The sequence below is a fragment of the Rhopilema esculentum genome, chromosome 14, assembly GCF_057945365.1.
Source record: "Rhopilema esculentum isolate cy_ngs chromosome 14, ASM5794536v1, whole genome shotgun sequence".
In the NCBI taxonomy this organism is placed as follows: Eukaryota; Metazoa; Cnidaria; class Scyphozoa; order Rhizostomeae; family Rhizostomatidae; genus Rhopilema; species Rhopilema esculentum.
The window spans coordinates 2056286-2062643 of record NC_142828.1 but is presented as its reverse complement, the minus strand read 5'-3'; the positions used below and the strand labels follow the sequence as shown (position 1 = coordinate 2062643).

At 37.8% G+C, this 6358-nt stretch overlaps 1 protein-coding gene across 3 annotated transcripts in view; it reads left to right on the top strand.

The window, feature by feature from the left end:
* LOC135695879 (adenosine receptor A2b) overlaps positions 1-6358 on the top strand; it is a 49261-nt gene that overhangs the window by 29262 nt on the left and 13641 nt on the right. For all 3 annotated transcript variants that reach the window (XM_065215076.2, XM_065215077.2, XM_065215080.2), the window contains one exon: positions 6073-6148. The gene's annotated coding sequence lies outside the window, so the exon portion shown is untranslated. The remainder of the gene's footprint in view (positions 1-6072; positions 6149-6358) is intronic.

Below are 6358 nucleotides of genomic sequence, written 5' to 3'. Positions count from 1 at the left end.
GTGTGCTTGGCTAATCAGAGAGTGCTTACTCGCGGGTTTATGTGATTATTTTCTACAAATACTTCCTTGCCATGAACAGTATGTCTTCCAATATTTTCGCTCGGGTACCAGAAATAAAAGCTCTTTTGATAGTTAAGAGTTTATATCACTACACCCTTTTTAATAAGAAACTAAGACAGTATTGTATAAGATAAGAAACAAAGAAAGTGTTTTATAAGAAAATTGTGCTCGGTTCTTCAAAAAGTTAAGAAAGTTCAGGGCTGGATCATGGAAACCTAAGAAAGTTGAAAAATTTTGAGATTCAAAGTTTCGAAGGAAATTGTGGTGTAAGAGTGAAATATTTCATCAATACAGTAATGTACTGAACTGGAAACGACAAATACAGTATGACATTGAGGGTTTTTGAGAAATATAGCATATTTATAGCATTTTATTTTCTCCATCACTGCGCATGCTTAGTAACGTAAAACTTTCCAATTTTACGTTAAGAGAGCGTTAAGAAAGTTTTAGTGATGAAATTAGGAAATAGCTAAGAAAATCTTAGGGCTGGGCTGAAACACAGCTATAGCAAAAGATTTTTCAAGAAGGTGAAAGCACAGTCACTACATTCAGAAGCTCTTTATTATAAAGAATTGCAAAAATCAAATCCTGTGATTTCATCTTTTCTCTGGCTAACTTCTTCCTTCGTCCCCTCGATTTCCTTCGCCACGAGGTGCAATTTGTTAGCGTCCCATAAGGTCAATTTCAGCAAAGAGTGCAGGGGTGGATGCTATGAGTTCTGTAAGGGTGCATGTAAGCAGCAGATCCATCGTGAGGGGAGGCAGGGGGGCAATTGCCCCTGGGCCCGTGAGCAAAGAAGGGCCTGCTGGTAATTAAACTGTCTCTTTTTAAAGTATGACTCTTAATGACACAGTAATTTTAAATCATACCTGTACTAGAAGAGAATAACAAATAAAAATTCAAAGTAAATGAAGACTATTATATAGACTAGCATGCAGTGGGCCTGCCCTGGGCCCAGTATGGCTCTCGGCGGCCCTGGTAAGAAGCACTGTTATTTGAATATGGTCAATATCATGTCTGCATTATTTTGTGCCTTATTCAGAAACTGGAAAGAAATTTGGCACTCGTTATGTCAAATTACTCGTTATGTCGAATTCCCAGTAGGCGCTCTTCTTTTATACGTAACCTAACTCGAGGCCTAGTTCTTGAAGTTCCTTATTTTTCGACCTCTTTTCATCGGAATGTATTACTAAAATTGTCTTAATACAGAGCCTCCGACGAAGAGGGGGGGGGCATAACCCTTACAATTTTTTGCTAAACAATAGAGCTTTTTTCAGATTATTCTGCTATGAGTGATAAATGTTCCCTTGCCCCCCCCCTAACTTTCCAACCTATGTCGGAGCCCATGTAATAGTTCCTCAATTTTGCTGCACGTTTGGTGCCATGAAAATTGCAAACTGCACTTTTTTTTGTTTGGTTTGAAACAAACACGACACAACGAAAACTCGACCATTGTAGCACACCTATGACGTATATCAGACAAATTATAGTGGGAAATGTCGAGCTAATGCCTTACTGTGAGGGAACCAAAAGATACTCCGGTTTTGGGTTTATGGCTCATAGGGCTTCAACCTGCTACATGGAGATTTGAGTTGCCCAGGGGTGAGGCTAAAAACCAAACCAGGGTGAGCCGACAATCTTAGAAATTCAAGTGCCGACGACTATAAAATAACAATGGTTGCCGACACATTTCATTAACTCCCCTTTACAGTTTCTTTAAAATGTTTCGAATCCTAAAATGTTTTGAAATGAATGGAAAAAACTTTTTTATCCGTCAATCAAATCTGTTATATATACTTTCTTTAGACTAACAATTTCGTTAAAGCGTTTCAAATATCCCAAATTTGTTATGCAAATGTTTTGATGTACATAGCTTGTAGGCCCTTGTACAGTACATCGTTTACTGGCTAAGCAAGTTTGAGCCAGTCATTGCTTGGTTTCTGCTAAAGACAGTATGATCTTGCTTTTGGATATCTTCTTTTAAATAGATCGAGGACAATGTCAAGGTCAAGCATGTTGGCCCGCTTTGACTGAATAAAATGAGAATGTCTTGTTGACAGTGAAAATGGCTACGCATTTAATAGTTATCCCAAGCCCTGGGGCACGACTTCAGAAGAGAATTTCCTGAATAAAATGGAAATGTCTTGTTGACAGTGAAAATGGCTACGCATTTAATAGTTATCCTAAGCCCTGGGGCACGACTTCAGAAGAGAATTTCCTGCGAGCGAAGCGAGGAGAAAACTTTTGTGACCACGCCATTTAGTTTACCTCAAAATACATTGAAGAATATTATTGGAGCAATTTTCTTCCAATGGTTTGAAATGTTTTACAATTCTTGGGCATACTTTTGTTATGGAGTCGCCGCAAAGGACCTAGTGCGCACATATTTGGCTAACCTATTTTACCCAAGACGAATTTCTTTGCGCGAAGCGATTCTTTTGATTCTAGACTCCGGCTGCCGAAAGTGAGTCATTTGAAGTTTCGGGTGGATATTTGCCCCTCCGTGACACCCATAGCGCTATCTTTTCCTGTTTTGAATTGCTGAGGGCTTTTGGGCAATACTTTTAAGCTCACATCCTCATCTTATCCCAACTGTTCGCTAAAGCTATTGCTTTAGGAACGTTGAAAGCAAAACCCGACAAAACTCTACTTTTAGAAAATTTGCCGACAAGAACTTTCTAGGGGGGTGCCCCACCCCCTGCACCCCCCGCCCCCTGCACCCCCCGCCCCCCCTTGCTGTTAGTGCATCTGCATCGAACAGATCTTGAGTTTTTTGGAACTGAGTTTATTAAACTTGGAGTCAACATAAGAAAGGTTGTTTTAAATTTTGATCATCAACCAATCCTGGATGCTCAGTATGTTGCTCCAAAAACGAGCCAAAACGACCCATAACCAGCCAAAACCAGCCATAACGACCCAAAATTACACAGAAAGACCCAAAACGATCCAAAACGTCGCAAATAGCATCGAGCAGAACGACCATTTTTCGCGCCTGTTGCGTCCTGTGCACGGGGGCTGAGAGTTGAAAATCCAGAAAATGGAGGCGAGGCGATGATGTCCACCCTTCTAGATGCAGAGCAGATAATATGTTTTCCTTTATAACGTTTTAGGATTTTTATTCTTCAGTAATCATTATTATTATATTAAGCTAGATTCTTTGATTATGTTGCTTGTTAATGTCACATGTTTGTTTGTCGCGCTATAGTGTTAGTAACTCCCTTTCCGGGAAATGTGCGTCACTGTCTTCGTGTTATGTGATGTTTCACAGTGTTCCTTTGTTTGTGTTTTAATACAATGTAATCCAAGTTAGAATAATTTAGTCTTTCTGTTTTGACGATAGAGATAAAAGCAACGAAGGAGTATCTCTTGTGCGTTACTTATTAGGGGCCTAGGCCCTTTGGCCTAGCCCATCGCTCCACTAACGAGGTTGGTTATTGACTGGTTCTTCACCGTCATGACAAGAACCACTATCGTTACACCTTTTCACTTCTTTCCTTTTCACTCCCAGTTGTACCTGTTTTTTTTGCTTGATGGTCAGAGGCCTAAGCGGCCAACGGCATTTTCCGTATAAACCATCCTAATAATAATCGATCACATTCTCATCATCATCATTACCTATTAAGTACGATGGTTGCCTATTCCAGAAAATAATTTAGATTTATCTATGTTCTATGGTGATTTTTGTAGCTTGTTATCGTGCCGGGGTTGGGCTGGAAACGGTCGTTCTGCTCGATGCTATTTGCGACGTTATTTGGATCGTTTTGGGTCGTTCTGTGTAATTTTGGCTGGTTTTGGCTGGTTTTGGCTTGTTTTGGCTTGTTTTGGCTTGTTTTGGCTTATTTTGGCTTGTTTTGGCTTGTTTTGGCTTGTTTTGGCTTGTTTTGGCTTGTTTTGGCTTGTTTTGGCTCATTGAATAATGACAGTGGATTTGTGTTTAATTGCTCGATGTGAATGTACTTGTTTATTGAGACAATCTTAACTCTGTGATAAATATATTAAATAGATTTCGCCTGTCTACTTAAAATAAACGGCTAATTTAATAAACGGCTCAGCCACAGAAAGTCTAGTTAAAAGTAGAACAGTCAACCATACAATTTTTATCGAAAATGTTTCAATTTACATTGAACTTTTTGTGGCTTGGCATTTAGAGGCCAAAGCCACTGTGGCTGGAGTGAAATAATTTAATTTCTAAAAAGTCATCAATATGGCTAGCTTCAAAGATTAACAACTTTGTTTTGTGTTATAGAAGAAATGCTTTAGAATCTGGACACTCTTTGGCATTTTCCTGTCCTTAACAACTCGAGATTTTAACGTCTAAAATGCAATTCTCTTTGAAAATAAACCTCAGAATCCTCCGAGTACAAAAAGCTTCTTGATATTCAGAATTAAACATCTTTACTGAGAAATATTTAGAATTAAACTGAGAATTTAACATTTTTGAAAATTTATATATTTTTGGGTAGTAGAAAAAGAAACGATGCACTTTCAACTGCCAATGACAATTTCCCCTAAATGGTTTCCTATTTAGAGTAGACGGACCGAGACGGACGTAGTGACAGTCCGAGCAATGATTGTTTAGGAGTAAGCTGTTTGCTAAAAGTATAATACGAGAATGGTTTCCTAATGTTTTGAGCCAATGCTGAGAATTTCTTATAAAATTTTCCTAAAAAGGGTTATGAAATCTGCCAAAGGTTTTCTATACTACAAGAAATATCCCTTGAGCATGAATCGTGGTAGATTTTACTGTAGCAAAAATTTTTGATTGACATTGAGGAAATTTATTTAATTCTTAAAATTCACTGGTAATAAATATTATACGTATAAGAAAAAGGTTATTTTCGCTGAAAATAACGGCAAGATTCTTTTTTGCTTTACTCTTTTTGTTGTTTGGTTATGTCTGGTCACAATACATCTTATCTTTTTCTAACAACCTCTCTTGCTCCTTTTCTGATATCACGAACTTTAGGTTTGTGAAAATTTCTTTAAGCAGTGGAATCACCTTTGGGGATTCAGAAATGCGGGCTCAACACTGACGGTCGATACCGACGTTTTTATGCAATAATTTAGTATTTACCCTGGGAGTGCCTAAGAAGGCATCTTTTCACATAAGTCTTCCTGCTCACGTAAATTCCCGAACGCGAATCGACGATTTAGCATTAATCAAAGAATCTTAGACCTAAATAGTGGCAAAGTAGTGGTGTCCCACTATTTATCATATTTGGTGTATTTGGTTTATTTATCCTATATTGGTGAAACTTGGTAACTCTAATTTTTCTGTGGTGTAACAGTAGAATTTAACAGCTGTAAAAACAGACAACAAGAAATGAATGGTCATAAGGAGCTTCTCATTTGCGGGGTTTTATTTCTATATCTGTGCAGTGGCTTTTCGTGTCAAGGGCAAAGTGTTTAGACCTCTGACATTTTTAGAAAATCGTTCCTTTTTTCGATATCCCTGAAACGTTACTCTTTTTATTTGTTCAAGGCCAGGCTTTACAAACTGAATGGTTTCCACTGTCCGATAACTTGATATTTGAGATCTATAACTTGATGTATTTCTTAGTTATTCAGAATGCGACTATTATATGGGACACCAATATTTTGCCATAACTAAACAGGGCGAGGGGTAAACCTCTCTAAAAAATCTCGTACACCTATTTTTTTGCCTGAAAATCCCCAGAAATCCTTTTGTTTTAGGCAAAATCTCGTACGCTATTTGCAATAGTGAATTGCCCCTCGTAACAGAGAACGGACGTTAAGCCAATCAAAAGTCTAGTTGCCCCTTAATTTTACAGTTTTGATAATCTAGAAGTGACTGAGTTGGCTGCAAGTGTCTGATAAATTGCTACAAATCACATTTAGATTTATACCCTTATGTATGTCTTTTTTTAATTCGATATATGTGTGTTAATTTTGATAATTTTAGTACTGCGCATTTCAAAATATATCACCAATATGTAGTACACGTTATCCAGTTTGTGTAATCTTGAAATTATGTCCCGATTTATGTCGCAGGAAATGGTTAGTTCCCAACTGCCATTGGCCCCGCTCACATCAGAGAAGAACATGTGCACGTTCTGAAATTTCCAAGGTATATGTTTGATTCGGATTTGACACGAATGTTCGTTAAAAAGATGATTCGGATTTGCTGGGTCTCCACCACATTTTGTCAATTTATCCTTCAAGATTTTCCATGAATTGATCTACGTAGTCTCTTAAAAAAGCGAAAAAATATCAACAAACAACATTTTCAAATTATTTCATATGTAGTAAGGTATTGACCTTACTATCACACACCCCC